This window comes from Megalopta genalis, chromosome 1, assembly GCF_051020955.1.
Source record: "Megalopta genalis isolate 19385.01 chromosome 1, iyMegGena1_principal, whole genome shotgun sequence".
Taxonomy (NCBI): Eukaryota; Metazoa; Arthropoda; class Insecta; order Hymenoptera; family Halictidae; genus Megalopta; species Megalopta genalis.
Window position 1 is genome coordinate 1,078,599 of NC_135013.1, and position 17,145 is coordinate 1,095,743.

General features: G+C 47.5%; 1 protein-coding gene and 1 long non-coding RNA gene across 5 annotated transcripts in view; one reads left to right on the forward strand and one right to left on the reverse strand.

The window, feature by feature from the left end:
• Positions 1–2,506: 2,506 nt before the first annotated feature.
• Positions 2,507–17,145, forward strand: part of Glut1 (Glucose transporter 1) — a 93,279-nt gene continuing 78,640 nt past the window's right edge. For 2 of the 3 annotated variants that reach the window (XM_033476918.2, XM_033476934.2), the window contains exon 1: positions 2,512–3,490. The gene's annotated coding sequence lies outside the window, so the exon portion shown is untranslated. Of the gene's footprint in view, positions 3,491–17,145 lie in introns of all 3 variants that reach the window. The other variant, XM_033476772.2, reaches the window with a different exon arrangement.
• LOC117224258 (uncharacterized) lies at positions 8,392–11,109 on the reverse strand. 2 transcript variants are annotated; one of them, XR_013032599.1, is made up of 4 exons: positions 10,247–11,109; positions 9,965–10,162; positions 9,307–9,408; positions 8,392–9,234 (listed from the first exon to the last, which is right to left on the reverse strand). It is a non-coding gene; the product is annotated as an uncharacterized LOC117224258 (long non-coding RNA). The 2 variants fall into 2 exon arrangements; XR_004491167.2 differs by having other exon boundaries at positions 9,965–11,109.

Below are 17,145 nucleotides of genomic sequence, written 5' to 3' on the forward strand. Positions count from 1 at the left end.
GTCTCGAAAATGTCCCGAAAATCCGGAAATGGAAGGTTCCTGAGGTCATTTGAAGCAACTTTTTCCTTTGCGAAAATTTTCTCCGTGGCTTCGCTTACGAGTTATTAACGAAAAACACTGACCAATAAGAGGCGAGCTCGGCGGCCGCGCGGCGGGCCAGCCAACGAGTGCACGAAGCCCGGTTCCGCTCATTGGCTCGGCCGTCTGGCGCCAAATGATCTCGCCTCTGATTGGTCACCGTTTTTCGTTAATAACTCGTAAACGAAGCCGCGGATCGTATTTTCGCTAAGGAAAAAGTCGCTTCAAATGACCTCAGGAATCCCCTACTTTCGGATTGCGAGACATTTTCGGGACACCCTATATTATTACGACGTTGACCGTAACCGAAACAAATTGTAACGATCTGAGACAAGCCACCGTGAAAAGTGGCTCGTCGAACGAAACACGGCGATATCTCGCTATTCTGTAAATTAAAAACGCCACACCGCCGAATATTGCGCAAAACTTGTAGAACCGGTTGCAACGATCATTCATTATTATTATTATTATTATTATTATTATTATTGTTATTATTGTTATTATTGTTATTGTTATTGCTCTACGATGAACAATAATATCGAACGTACCGCAGAACGATCGTTCCACCGTGTTTGTGTAGCATTTATAAAAATGACAGCACACATAAAATCTCGACGCGACAACGATGACTCGTGCGTTCCCATGCACGGCGATAACCACCGTTACACTTTTAAATATCATTAATCGATGATCACGAAGGTTGCCCGATAATGTCGGGCCGAGACCGTTCCTCACGGATATACATAGTCACGAATCGATCAGCGACGCGGAGGGAGACGATCCTGCGGATAAAATCCTCGACTTTTTGGGACCGAGAGGTACGTACGTACGTATGTAGTTGCGCGAAACGAAGTAGTCTAGGTCAAGCTATAATCGGGCAACCTTCTCGGTGCACATGCACTCACGTACTTTCTCCCCGCCGATCGGGAGCGGTGGGGGAAGGATCGTTCATGGGCGCGCGCGAGACAGAGGGAACCGCCGTATGCCGGAGAAGAACTCGAGGAAATAACGAGAGCGAGAGCATCGACTAAACGAAGGATCAATTCGTGGTCGTCGCCCAGGGCTGCACCACCAGCCGGCGTAGAGCGTGATCGCGATCGAACGCGAGGATCGATGATCCTAATTGGAAATTGCGAAGCGGTCGAAGAAGCGGCCTGCTTTCACTGTCCGCGGCGAGTTAATTCGAATCTGGGAACAGCAGCCCCTCCAGCACAGTGGTGAGAGAGAATACTCGACGCCGGTATATTTGTATTCATTAACATCCCATCCCCTTCGGGCGTCGCGCCGAATACTAATAATATTTCCCTCGGAGAAACTATCGGGCGTGCCTACGCGGGCCACGGGATGCCTCCCACTCCGCCGCCTTCTCCCCCTCCTGCTCCTCCTTCTCCCGGTAGTGTAGCCTATTTTAAATAACACAGTATGCGCACAGCGATGCGAAAATAGATATATAGCGCATATCGGGGACGGTGCGGCGGCGATCCTGGATGGGAAAATCGGCTGCTCCTCCGCCGGCACGTGGCCGCCTTCAATCGACCCCGTCGAACGATACTCGTACCGAGACGTTCGACTGCGAACTAAAGTCGGATAGGACTCTTGGTCAGGTAGGAGTTGCGGATAAATCAGGATCAGGGACGGGTGGGGCGGCGGGCGGGGGCACAGGCGGTGAGCGGAGCGGTGCGGAGGCGGAGCGGCGTGTACAGCGCAGAGCAGCCTGATCAGGGTGGCGGCGGCAGTAGCGACTGGCTATTGATTTCAAGGGCTTCCTTAACCCCCCGCTTTGCCGCCGAGTGCCCGACGGCTTCAGGTCACCCGAAAGGGCCGCCGGTGCCCGCGACTAAAACAATTCCGTACGTTTGCGGGCCGCGGGCACGCTTGCGATCCCGAACCGCATTTCCACGCGCGCCCGACTCGAAAACCGTCCGCGTCTCTCTTCCGCTCCGTCGTCGTCGTTGTCGTTGTTCGGGCAACGTCTCGCGAGAACGTCGGCCTGGAACGATAAATTTTGTAAAGCGCCGCGGCGCACAGATGCGCGGAGATCGATCCGCTTCGCTCCGAGAATCCGCCGAGAATCTTCCGTCAATTGTCGTGGTCCAGGAGATCGTCGGGTTCGATCGACTGCGAGGTAACGGCGACGAAGGAAGAGATATCGGCGTTACTAGTAAAGAGAGTCGTTGAGAATTTGGCGGTTAAGTGGCCGTCGGAGAGACGACGGCGCCGCGGCTGCTCGGCGCTGCTCGGCGCGGTGAGCCGATCGGTCGAGGGGACGTTCGGCGAGGTTTCCGGCGGGCGAGAGGGGCGCGCAGAGCGCGGAGCTGCCGCGAGCAGTGCCGCGAGCGCGGCGGGGGAGGGGAGGGGAAAGAAGGAGGAGGAGGAGGAGTAGGGGGCGTCGGGGATGTCGGATAGGCGGGCAGCACCCTAGGTGGCTACGGTACTGCGCGAGTTGGGTCGAGCGCAGACGGATCGCGGGGTGAGCCGTCGCTCGGCATACGTCGAACTAGGTGCCTCCGTGTTGGGGCGTCTCCTGCCATCGAGCATCGGTGTCGTGCAGTCGATCGGGGGACGACCACCGCCTTCTTCGAGTCATTGTTAGCCCCGGGACCGGACCGGACCGGGCCGGACCGAGACGAACCGAACCGAATCGAGTCGAATCGTATCGCATCGTATCGCATCGCATCGTATCGTATCGAATCGAGCCGAGCCGAGCCGAGCCGGACTGTACTGGAAACGTAACGGGGAGAGAGAGAGGAGAGAGAGCTTGGCGCACGGTACCCGCCTGTTCGTTCCGGCCTGTTCTGGCCGTTCGTTGTTTCCTCGACCCTGGAGCGTGGTTCGGACACGGCGATGACGATGAGACAACGACGATGGTACTCGTGGTAGCGCGACCACAGTGCGTCGTGGCCAGTGCGGGCGTCGGCATCGTCGTCGGTTGTGTACGCGATCGGACGAGCAAGGAGATGGTGTCCCCGGATCGTTCGGATATAAGTGACTTGGTTGCTAACGCTGCTGGTGCCGCTGCCGCTGCCGCAAACGCAAACGCAAACGCAAACGCAAACGCAAACGCAAACGCTGCCGCTGTCGCCGCCGCCGCTGCCAGTGCCGCCGCGTCCGCGTACAACGTCCCCGACAACGTCCTCGCCGTAGCCGCTGCTGCCGTCGCAGCTACCGTCGCCGTCACCGTCGTCACAGCCACCGCCACCGCCACCGCCACCGCCACCGCTGCCGTTATTATCGCTGCCGTCACCGCCGCCGCCGCCGCCACCGTCAACCCTGTTGTGGCTGCCGCCGTCAGTCACGCCACTGCCAATACTGCCGTTCTCGACGACAACATCGTCTCGACCACCGTTGCTGCCGTACAGGCCACCGCCGCTTCGTACCTACAGACGACGGTGTAACCCTGCCGTGCGTACAGGTGAGTTGGTTCTCTCGTTTCGAATTCGTTGAACGACCCGACCCGACCCAACCCATCCACCGTCCATCTCTAGATCGGTCCCCGATCGGCTCGCTCTCCTCTGCTCGCGACAGTTTCATCCTCCACCTCCGCCTCCGCCAGGGGGTTGCCAAGATGAAAGAACGCGTACACGGTGAAGAATAGACCCGAGAAAGCGGGGGAGGGCGAGCGAAACGGTTTTACGGGCCGAAGGGAGATCGAGGAATAGAGGAAGTGCGAATGAATCCTGTATATGTAGAAAAGGAGAGAAAGAGAAAGAGAGAGAGAGAGAGAGAGAGAGAGAGAGAGAGAGAGAGGGTGTGTAGGAGAGGGAGAGAAAAAGAGAGAGCGAGAAAGAGATAACGCGGCAGGGGTGGGGAGCGGTCGGATAGAGGGGCGCTGGGGATGCTCAAGGATAAAAGAGAGCTGGAAGGAAGGAGCGCGAATGCCGTAAAAGAGATTCTTCTATTCATCGGTTGGCGTATGCGATTAGAATAGAATTTCTCGTTCCATTATCGGCGGTCGTCGTGGCCCGGTGACTCGACACCACATAACCTCCGTCAATCGATAATACAAGACGACAGCACCCGCGGCGCTCGCCAAGATCGGCCTAGGAACGAATGCGGCCCGTGGCCTGTGGTCCGCGGCCCGCGAGCCTTGTTCCTGGGCCGAGCCGCCCTATCGACGAGCCCGAAAACTGCCCGTTCGCCAAACGCGACTCCGTTGGCCGCCGAAAATCGTCGAACCTCTCTTCGGATCCAGGCGGCAATCTGCCGTGTTCTGGCCCAGTTTCTACGTGTCATGGGCGGCGAGCGTGTACGCGGACCTTTTTAACCGCCTCTCTCCCACCCTCTCTCTCTCTCTCTGTCTCTTTTTCTGTCTTCGGATTTTCGTCAGTCTTTCTCCGCGAAGGCGGTTATCGCGACGATTACGCGACCGGAATATATCCAGGCTCGGCGTTCGGTGGTTTATGACACGGCTTCAACCTCGCCCATGTTAATTGGCGAGGATCGATCCTCCTGGAAACGATTACACGGTCGCGGGCTCTCACGGTCGTTCGATCGCCGCTTCGGGATCCTATTTTCGCGTCGCGTCGGCTCCCGCCGCGGCGAAAGGGAGGAAGGAAAGCAAGCTAGCTAGTTAGCTGGGCCGGATCGCGAAACTTGGTAACGCGGGCACGCGAGATAACCGAGAGACGAGATGGGGCCGTGTAAAAGAGAGAGAGAGAGAGAGAGAGAGAGAGAGAGAGAGAGAGAGAGCGAGAGCGAGAGAGAAGTGGACGCGGTCGGAGAGAGATAACGAAGATTAGTCGACGCGACGGAATCGCGGCTGCACGCCGCCGCCGTCGCCGCCGTCGCCGCCGACGTTCCCCGTTCGAACGCCATTTGCGTGCGAAACGCGATAAAGCCTCGCTTTTTGATCCGTCCCGTGTAGAATGCGCAAAAGCACTGGCAATGATGCACGGCTGCACACACGTCCACGCGCGCCAGCTACCCCGCACACACACACACACACGCGCGCGCGCGCGCGCGCTTTCACACCCGCATAACCCCCGTGCACCTGCACACACCTGCACAAGCCTACACATACACACAGGCGTAGGATACGCGTCGCGCGAAGCGGATGAATGAATGCTGTGAATAAAGTAAGTAGGTTAACGAGAACGACGATCGCGGTGTTCCGAATCCCGCGATTTCTTCGTCCCGTTTCTTTCGCGTTCCTTCCAGAATCTCCGGCTACTCGAACAGAATCCTAGCTTCGTCTAGCTCCGTCTAGCTTCGTAGTCGTCGTCGTGGTCGATTCCGAATCGTATCGTATCGCATCGCATCGAATCGGATCGGATCGCATCGAATCAGATCGGATCGCATCAAATAGGATCGAACCGCTCGCCACCACTTGGCGACCGTCCCCTCGCCGCTCCCCCGCCGCCGTTCCTTCGCGTATATACGACGCGAACTGCGCCCATTGTCGTATTGTTATCTACACGCGAGCTATAACACACCCGGCCAGGGAATGATCGTACGTATCTAGTTTCTGGTCGAATCGATGCTCGCGATTCTGTTACTTGGAAATGGCACGGGCTCCGCGGAACCGTTTCTGCACGAAATCAGAGGGGGAGGGGGAGTGAGAGAAAGAGAGCGAGAGAGAGAGAGAGAGAGAGAGAGAGAGAGAGAGAAAAGAACGCCGCGCGGCGCTAAGCTCTTTCTCATTATTAGATAACGATCGGCCGAGAACACCCCGTATGTGCCTGTTCCTCCCGCCGCAATTTCCTTCCGCGTCTCGAATTACCATTTCACACGTTACCGCGAACCTGAATTCCTCCGCGAAAGCCTGATCTCTCTCCCAAGGCTCTCCCAAGCCTCTCTCGGCTGGCCTGCGTGGATCGTGGCTCTTCCAACGGTTGCTCGATCGTTCGACCAACGGCAGATTCAGCGCTCTCCTGCGTTTAGATTCTCTGTCACTTTCGGTTTCTATCAATCCCCCGGACTCTTTCAACCCCTTAACAGAACCTCGCAGTCGATTCTCGAACGCGGAGTGCACGACGATACGCGGCACTCTCTTCGGGGTTAGAGCTGCGGGGCTGTTCACCTCAACTCGCTCGTTCGACCCGATCGTGCTTTATCCGGAATCTCGGCGACAAACGCACCGAACTGCAACGTGATTCACCCGTTTACGGTCCGGCCTCGAAGCAGGAAGCGAGCGAACGATTTTATTGCTTCGAGAGAACCGATTCGTTGTTTGTTTACCGATTCGAACGATGGGAATTTTGTTAATGCTCGAAGACGGCCAAAGCGAGGCGTCGATCGGCGGAAGTCGATGGTAAATAATAATCGTTGTCACAGGCCGAAATGAGGATGAAAGAAACGGCGAGGCAAGGTTAGAATGACAGAAAGAAACGGACGCGGCGCGAGTGCGAGACTAAATAAGTACGGCGTGAACGCTGCTGCGGTAGAATTGCGACGAAACTTCAGCGACCACTAGTCTTTGCAGAATTCTATTTCACGTTGTATTATACTGTGTAATAGCGTACAATTTTGTGCTGGATAATGCTGTATACTTTTATACTGTATTATACCGTATACTTTTATATTGTATAATATCGTACACTTTTATACTGTATAATACTGTACACTTCTATGCTGCATAATACTGTATACTTTTATGCTGTATAATACCGTATACTTTTATACTTTATGCTGTATAATACTGTACGTTTTTATACTTTATAATACCATATGCTTTTATACCGAATAATACCGTATACTTTTATACTGAATAATACTGTATAATTTTATACTGTACAATATCGTACATTTTTATACTGTATAATACCATATACTTTTATACTGTGTAATACTGTACACTTTTATACTGTATAACATCGTACACTTTTATACTTTATAATACTGTACACTTTTATGCTGTATAATACCGTACATTTTTATACTTTATATTACCATATACTCTTATACTGGATAATATCGTATACTTTCATACTGAATAATACCGTATAATTTTATACTGTATAATATCGTACATTTTTATACCGTATAACACCGTACACTTTTATACTGTATAATAACGTATACTTTTATACTGTATAATAACGTATACATACTTTTATATTGTAATATACTGTACACATTTATACCGCATATTTATATAATATACTATTATTATAATATACTGTATATTTTATACCGCATACTTTTATATTGTAATATACTGTATATTTCATATCGTATACTTCTATATTATAATATACTGTATATTTTATACCGTATACTTCTATATTATAATATACTGTATATTTTATACCGTATACTTTTATATTCTAATATACTGTATATATTATACCGTATACATTTATACAGTACACATTCCATGCTGTATTATACCGTCAATCTTACATTGTACACCGTAATTTAAGACAACTTCTACATTACTAAATATATTCGCGTCCGATAAATTTCTGTACATTCGGGTCTGATTATATTACAACTGTCCAACGTTTCATTCGAAAGCAGAACAAAGATCTTTCAGAGTTGCGGCGTACAAATATCTTTGAGCGCATATAATAAGAAGTGAAAATTGAGAAACATATTCTGAACTGAGAAACATATATTTGCCTCGGGAACAACCGCAGATCGTTTTAAGAGCAGCAAGTGTCAAAATTGTGTCCAGTTGTCTGTCAGATTGTTTCTTATCGTCGGCGGCGCTGTCGCGCCGTTTCGACGGCCCCGACGAAAGTATGCATTCGTGCGTCATCGTTTTCGGAGTTGCGCGCTGCGCTGCAGAACTATCGAATCGGAATGATTACACACCTACAAGAATGAAGAGCGTTCGAAGGACTCGGAAGACGCTGCGTTTACGGTGGCTATACGCTCTACTCTATTCCGTTGCTACCCTAATCGACGAATATCTAATCTCACTCGCTGATAATAACCTTATTTTGAGAATTGAAATTTTGGTAAAATCCCCAGCGACGATTCGATGCTTTCCGAGAGGGTTGAACGTGTAACCGGAGCGGTAACCCTTGAACGGGAAGAATCGAGGAAACCGATTTGTATCGCGCATCGATTAAACGCTAAATCCGCGAGCTCTGGAAACGAGCAACGTCGCGTTGCTTTATGAAAATGGCAGGAATCAATTCGGCCAGACTTTCCGCTATTTTTCTGATGACGTAAGCTCGTTAAAAAGGAATCTATTCGATCGTTTCTTGACGCTAGCTGTGCGCGTCGCGCTAAAATTAAAAATAAAATGTATACGGGGTGGCTGAAAAATCGCGGTAAAAAATAAGTCGAGAAAAGGATAACATTTTCTTTTTTCCATTCACGGCTCTGTGTTCGAGTAAAAGTTGGTGGAAGAAATATATTACTATATTTATATTATATTTATACTTTATTATTATTATTTATACTATTTATTTATGTCACGTATATCGGATCTTTAAACAACTTATTTTCCTAGAAAACGCAGTCTTAAATGAAAAAATGTTTCTCTATTTTTCCGACTTATTTCTCCATGTAGAATCATCCCCTGGCCGGTTGTACCGCGATTTTCCACCGGCCTTATATACAGGATGGTCAAAATTAATTAGTATTTAATCAACACAAAAATGCAATTGTTTAAATTTAAAAACAAATCGATCTTCGATGAAAGAAACAAGGTCACCGTTCTATTTCTAAGTGAAACTAGGCAGTTTTAGCTTCGCAGTGTCGTAGGCAACGTCGAGACGAATTGAACGACCTGCTACACGATTGACCTTCGGATGACATTGAAGGAAAAATTGCGACGAATCGACTGCCACGATATTTGTTTTTTTTTTTTATAAATATTTCTTTCGTTTTATGCGTTAAGGCCTGAAATTAATCTAATCTCCTCTTCTCAAATTGTCAATTTTTGTGCGCGATCTGAGCGCGAATTAGGGAGAAATTACTGTAATATGGTTCTGTTGCGGGACTTGAGATTCAGTTTTCGAAATCGGGTCACCGGGTTCTTGATTTTTCGGCGTTCTTCTTCCGGTAGTCCGGGATCGCCAGGGGGGCACGGCGCATGGAACGATGATCGCGGACGATAAAAGGAGTGCCCTGAATGAAATTTATCGATAACGGGACACAATTGTGCGGGTGATCGTGTTCGAATATCGGTGCGTGAACTTTGATCTTTGCCTCCGCGGTGCTCCGGGAGCATTTATAACCGGGCTCTCTCGAGTGCACCTGTACCTGAAACACATACAAAACGGAATCCTTGTGGAAATTTCATTTAATAGTATCCAATTTCGTGTGCGTTCTTACCGTCCGATGATCGATACTGGATTGCGTCAATGGTTTATACATATGTATAGTAAATGAACAATTTGGGAGGAGGAAACATTTATAGTTACCGACTGCCAACATCTATAAAATAATTATTATATATTATAATATTATATATATTATATAAGCTTTTATATATTTTAACCCTAATTATAATATTATATATACAGCGTGTCCCAAAAATGTCTCGTAATCCGAAAGTAGCGGGTTCCTCAGGTCATTTGAAGCAACTTTTTCCTTTACAAAAATTTTCTCCGAGGAACCGTTAACGAGTTATTAACGAAAAACAGCGACCAATAAGAATCGAATACGGCTGACGCGAGGCGGCCCAGCCAACCAGCGCACGAAGCCCAGTTCCGCTCATTGGCTCGGTCGCCTCGCGCCAGCCGAGCTTGCCTCCCATTGGTCATTGTTTCTCGTTAATAACTCGTTAACGGTGCCTCGGAGAAAATTTTTGTAAAGGAAAAAGTTGCTTCAAATGACCTCAGGAACCTCCCATTTCCGATTTACGAGACATTTTCGGGATACCCTGTATAAAGAATTCAAGTCACTTAGTCCAGTTTTCAAAAAAGTTATCGCGCCTTAAAAAGTGTATTTTACGCATAATCAACGTATTTATCGAAGCATCGAAGCCCACCTTCGTCGTCTAGTAGACTAGTCCCTCTGTCATCTATAAAGAATTCAAGTCACTTAGTCCAGTTTTCAAAAAGGTTATCGCGTTTTAAATTGTGTACGCTGAATTTTCTGAGTACAACCGGGTATGTTCGCGCGACAATGCTGCCAATTGTCGCTAGAGCAATGGATGCCGGTAAAAACTGGGACACCCAGTTGGTGGCTGAATTAATAAAGACATTTTAGACGGATAGAAATGGCCGGTGTAATCCGTATACACCAGGAGTAACACCGTAGCCTATATTACCTGAGCGGCCGATGAGCGGATGGAATATTTGAAAACGTGCCGCCGGTTAAGTGTTAACACTGTTAATCCCGCAGGGAGTCCGCGCCGGGCACAGTAAAACATTCTCACCCGGTTTTTGTTCATCGATAAAAGCTCCGCGGCGCATATGCACGTTGCACATTGCACATGCACGCTGCCGTGCGCGCGCGCGCTCGCTCGCTCGCGCACGTCACGGCGGTGTACGGCGGTGCAAGCTGCACGCACCGGAGGGATGAATGCATAGGCAATGCACACACACACTCTGGCCGTGTGCACAGGTGCACTTACACCGGTCTCGGGCTTTGGGTGCGTTAAGTGCACCGAAGCTCACGTTCTCCCGCATAACGATAAAGTGTGTGTACTTTCCTGATTAGTTTAAGACGGCGTGACGCGGCGCAGCGCGGCCCGGAGTCTTTCACGGAACGCGATCCATCTAATGCCCTCGGATATCGAGCGAAGAAAGTACTGCTCCCGCTGAAACAGAGAGCGTGACTAACGATCGGCAATTAATCGCCGGCCGTCTATTAACGATCGACGCGCCGCGCAGCGACGCGTCCGCTGTACTCCTCTGTTTAGTTTGCTCGGTACGGTGGTTCTTATACAGGGTGTCCCAAAAATGTCTCGCAACCCGGGAATGGGTGGTTCCCGAGGTAATTTGAAGTAAGTTTGTCCTTGGCGAAAATACAGTTCACGGCTTTGTTTACAAGCTATTAACGAAAAAGAGTGACCGATGAAAGGTGAGATATGCTGGCGCAAGGCGGCCGAGCCAATGAGCGGAACTGGGCTTCGTGCGCTCATTGGCTCGGCCGGCCAAGCGGTGGGCGAGCTCGCCTCTCATTGGCCAGTGTTTTTCGTTAATAACTCGTAAACAAAGCCGCAGATTGCATTTTCGCAAAGGAAAGAGTTACTTAGAATGACCTCAGCTACCCCACGTTTCCGTATTGCGAGACATTTTTGGGACACCATGTAGATGCACAGGCATCTAGGATCAGGCATCTTCTTTCGAGATCGTTTTCGCTCTTGCCACTTCGAAATTTCGACACTCAAAGCTTTTGCATTGTAACAACGTGTCCGGGACTTTCTGCCGAAGCGAATGAAAGTTGAATATTTCATCGAAAATCTCGGGAAGAAGCTAGACGAAGAATTACGGGAAACGAAAATGATCTCGCTCGATCAGGGAGATTGTTAACCTCTTGCTATATTTCGACGAGTCTGACACGCGATGGAGAACCTGTTAAGTATGAATATTATGTTGCTTTTTTAAAGTTGAAATCAAATTCTGTCTCTTGTCGTCGATATTTAAGCATTCAACTGAATGCAGGCGTGCAATAAATGTAAATTGTCTCTGTTATTCTTAAAAATGATTACAATCGAGAAACTTCTGATCGTTACGAAGAAAATGTTACGGCAAGAGGGTTAAGGTTAGGTTCACGGAGCGCTAAAAGCAGCCATCTTATATGCATTCGTGAAAGTACCGAGCATGTATTTACTTCCGATTTTGAACGATTTTTAATCGTGACAATACAGAGCAGTGGAGCCAGTTACCGTGGTTTATTTACGGGAATTAAAATAAATAGAATAGAATTCAAATTAGATCGAAGTTCGACCACCGAAAAGAAATCAGGAACACGATCGAAGTCTAAATAACTGTGGTCCAAATAAAAAGTATTTCCAAAATTAACAAGAAATAGAGAAGACTTTTCTTCTGCTTGAAAATACGAACGTAGAAATGTTGAAACTTCAAATGTGGCACGGATTCCCGTTATCCGATCGCTTTCAAACGATTCGCGCATCATTTTCGTTCACCGAGCGTCGCAATTCAGATAGATTAGATTAGAAAGAAAAGATCAGATTTTAAGAAAAAAATAAGGACCATCGTAACGCTCGCGCGCCGGTCGCGGGCGTCGCGACGATCGCCGACGTTGGATAAGGGCTCTTTGGAAATCTGCTACGAGGAAAAGTTTTCATTGTGAGCCCCGGGGATGGCCGAATGGGAAGCCGTTCGCGGCCCTCCGGGTCGACGAAAGTTTGCCTATTTAATGATAACGACGATATTGTAACGGAACATGAGATCGAGTGGTAACTTTGAACGGGGCATGAATCATCGCCGGATGTTCTTTAATAAATCCGCGGTGGCGACCCGACAGCGGAGGCGGTTCGGAAAGTTCCTGCTGAATTTCTGAAGTTTCCGCAGCAGCAAGATGCACGGAAGAAGCGTACGCTGACGAGCGAACGCTCATGACCTACTTACGTTCGTGTTTACTTGATCGATCATACACATATATTTTTTAAACTAAATTCCTTTCCCCTGCGTCCCCCTTCTTCTTACGATTTCTCCCACTCCCTTTCCATTTCTCTATCCGTTTCCGTTTTTCACGATTTCTCGATCTCCAGTTCTCTCTGTCTTTTCTGTCTATCTCGCTTCTTCTCCCTATTTTTCTCTGTGTGTCCCTTTCTCTCTGTCTTTATTTCTTTATTTCGGTATATAGCTCTTTCCTTGTCTCTGTATTTCTATATTTTTATCTCCCTCTTTCTGTGTATTTCTCTCTCCATCTCTCTATTTTTAAATTTCTCTCTCTTCCTTTCTCTATTTTTAAATTTCTCTCTCGCGCTCTCCCTCTATTTCTAAATTTCTCTCTCGCTTTCTCTCTCTCTCTCTCTCTCTCTCTCTCTCTCTCTCTCTATTTCTATATTTCTATATTTCTCTTCCTGTCTATTTCTCTCTCTCTCGCTCTCGCTCTCTCTCTCTCTCGCTCTTTCTCTCTCTCTCTCTCTCGTTTTCTCTCTCCCTCTCGCGCTTTCTCTCCCTCTTGCTCTCTCCCGCTCTCTCTCTCTCTCGCTCTCTCTCTCTCTCCCTCTCGCTCTCTCTCGCTCTCTCTCGCTCTCTCTTACTCTCTCTCGCTCTCTCTCGCTCTCTTTCTCTCGCTGTCTCTCTCGCTCTCTCTCGCTCTCTCTTACTCTCTCTCGCTCTCTCTCGCTCTCTTTCTCTCGCTGTCTCTCTCGCTCTCTCTCGCTCTCTCTTACTCTCTCTCGCTCTCACGATCTCTCTCTCTCTCTCTCTCGCTTTCTCCCTCTATTTCTATATTTCTACCTTTCTCTTTCTGTCTATTTCTCTCTTTCTCTCTCTTTCTGTCTCCCTCTGCCAGTTCTCTGGCTCCGATTCCCTTCACCCCCGCGGCGATGATCGCCCACCCCCTGCCCCATCCCCGTCCCTGTTCTTATCTGGCACACCCAGAGCCCGCAGTACGCCCGGTCCCTTTATAATCTCTGTTCGAACAATGCCGCGATCCTTCGACTTATTACTTTCGACTTTTATCTGCAATCGTGCATCCCGGTTTTACACTTTTAATGTACAGGCCCGCTCAGAAGCCTCGGGACACGCGCAGATTTTAGGTAAACGTCACGTCCCGTCGCGTCGCGTCGGTGTTTAGTCCCGATAGCGAGATAGTGGAACGGTTTTCGAGCATTGGGCACGTGATTATACAGAGTTCCAACTAGGTGACTTTTCGATTGCAAACAGTTCTGAGAACTATTAACTCTAGAACGTTTGCTCGAGGTGTTTAAATGGTTTAAGATTTGCTTGGAGGAGGGTCGTTTTGTGTCCCGTATTTGTGCTATATACGGTGACTCCCGTTATATTATATATTATAATATCATAATATTATATTATAATATTCGGACACTTTTCAAAACGCGATAAATTTTTTAGAAAATATAATGATAATAAATAATGATGATAAAAAAAGGAAGACTGCGGAAACGTTATTTTGAGGACCTTTTGAAGAAGACCGGAGTCCGACTTTGCGGTATTAAACACCGATTGTTGATTCTCTAGAAACTTCGTTTTATGTTGCAAACAACTTTAATCATAATTTCATTATGCCAGACTGCTGGCAAACTTTACAAACATTTCTCGGCTAATCCTTCTTTGAACTTCTCGGGATTCTTTGGAAATTTGTAAACCCAATTTACGACGCATCCCCGCGATTATTTAGCACAATTAACAAATTGCGTCGCGCACGTAATAGCTCATACTTAAATGCCTGAAGTGCAAGTATCCACTGTAATCGTCTATTTTCGCAAAAATATAATTCTGAAGGGTAATTTATAAAGATAATTTAAAGAACCAAAGATAATTTGAAGAACCAAAGATAATTTAAAGAACGAAAGGTAATTTAAAGAACGAAAGATAATGTAAAAAACGAAAGATAATTTAAAGAACGAAAGATAATTTAAAGAACGAAAGATAATTTAAAGAATGAAAGCTAATTTAAAGAACGAAAGATAATTTAAAGAACGAAAGATAATTTAAAGAACCAAAGACAATTTAAACAATGAAAGATAATTTAAACAGCGAAAGGTAATTTAAAGAACCAAAGACAATTTAAACAATGAAAGGATTTAAAAAAAACGAAAGATGATTCGTTTATCGAGTGATTTCGTAAGAACGGTTGCGGTTTTGTGTATTCTTCGCGAGCCTCTCATCCCTCGTTCTTCGCGACAACGCTGATGGCCGAGTGTGTATACAATTTCCCAACAAAAACCGCGGCGAGAAAGGCCGTTCCAGGATTTACGTGGTATCGCGGAGGCGACATTATGCACGGATATAGGTGTAGCGGATAATATATATTTTTCGAAGGACCTGTTGGCACCCGGCCAGCCTCGAATGTATCTCCGCATCGCATCGTATCGAATCGCAACGCGTCTCGCGTCGTCTTCATCCAATTGGCGGGCGCTTTGTGGCACAGAGGCGATGAGAGAGCTCGGCACTGCATCGTTCACTAGGTCGCTTCTCATTGATCCCTTTAAATTACGAGTGCGAAAACACACCCGCGCGACCGTCGCCGAAATAATTAGGTCGGTGGAAAAATAATGTTGCTCTCTCTCTCTCTCTCTCTCTCTCTCTCTCTCTCTACCGGTCAACGTTCCTGTTTCGGCTTATTTTTCGCAGGTACGCTAATTTCTCCAGGAAATAACAAATTTCGGGTTGCTCTGAATTTCCCTGTGCTAGTGCTACGCCTATGTAATTACTGCGTCGATGCTAAGGGTCGGCGAAGTTTCCGGAAGACAACACGAAATGGTCTGACCGTGGAATCGTGGCGATACGGTAATTTCTCCCGGAAGTGACAAATTTCGGGTTGCTCTGAATTTCCCTGTGCTAATCCTACGCCTGTGTGATGGTCTCTGAATTGCCTTCGAATCGTGGCTCCTCTCTCTCTCTCTCTCTCTCTCTCTCTCTCTCTCTCTCTTGCTCTCTCTCGCTCGCTCTCTCGCGCTCTCTCTCTCTCTCGCTCTCTCTGTCTTCTCTCTCTCTCTCTTGCTCTCTCGCTCTCTCTTCATCTCTGTCTCTCTGTCTTCTCTTTCTCGCTCTCTCTCGCTCTCTTTCACACTCTCTCTCTTGCTGTCTCTCGCTCTCTCTCTCTCTCTCTCTCTCTCTCTCTCTCTCTCTCTCTCTCTTTCTTAATACAGCTGCGTTCACGGCGATTTCCGTTTTCTCGGGGCTGGCGGAGGGGGGAAGGGCGCGATCGAAGTTTTCAGGGAGGCACCGATGCGCGCCGTTAAAGGCGGAGGCGAAATTCGATCGTGCGAACGAGATCGATTAATGTTCTGGCTTTTCATAGAGTAGCGTAAACGCATTGTATCGCGGGCATTGTGTCGCTTTCACGTCGGCGAGACATCCAATCAGAGATTTCTGAAGGCCAACGGCGGCATGAATGCCGTGCGAATGTAGGTTGTGCACCTGTTACTCGTTCGAAAGCGTTCAACAACGGAGACTTTATTTGAAAAATATTAGTGCCAACTTTCAACCGGCCGTGTACACGGGGCTCTCTTTAGCTGCACCGCGCGAACCTATTAATGCAGGCGCGAATGGAAATTTCACTTCGAGCATCCTATTATCGGGCCTGTTAGTAGTTGCTCCCGGCCATTTTTCTCCGTCGGTCAATTTTTTTCTTTTTTTTTCTTTCGATGCCCCTCGCACTAAAATATGAAAGTCCGTCCGTCGGATCGTTTCGCCTTTTCCAATTCCGTCTGTTCCGTCTGTCCGTCGACGCTCCTCGAAACGCGGCAAATGTCAACTCGATTTTTGACTCCGTTCAATTTCACCGACATGCCCCCGGGTCGCGGCAACCTTTTTTTCTTTTTCTCTTTTTTCAACGCAGAAATAAATAATGAGATTTTTGAATCGATTGTGTTCTCCGGCCGCGCTCGCTTTTCCCGTCGAGGTTACCGCGCCCGGGAAAATTGTTAGGCTCATTTCGCAACGATAACAGTTTGTTTCGAACCGTTTCATATTCTCCCGTTTGATGTTTCTCCACGGTATTAATTCCATTTTATTGCGCAGCGCAGGGCAGGAAATATTGCACGGGACGCGTAGATTTTCATTCGACCAAATTTCGCGTACCAGTTCTCTGTTCCTGTCCGCGGTCGTCGATTCGATTGCGACTCCCTATGCCGCATTCGGTGAATTTTATGCAACAGATTTGACGCATTCGCGACGATAGTGAACGGGGCGCGACACAAATCTGCGCAGATATATTCGAAGAATTTAACCGTAGCCACTGTTTTGCGCTGTTCGCGACTTATCAGAACGATTAAAACGATTTTTATTTAATTTCTAGTTCTTGCAGTTGACTTATATTATTATATATGTATATAATACAATAATAATAATATTCATTAAATTTAATAATATTTAATATTTATATAATATATAATAATATACAATAATAATAATATATAATATTTATATAATATTAATACTTAAATTTAACAATATTTATTAAAATTATTATACAAGGTGGCCCAAAATTATGGTATCTCCGAGAAATGAGGGATTCTTGAGGTGATTTGAAGCAACTTTTTCCTTTACAAAAATTTTC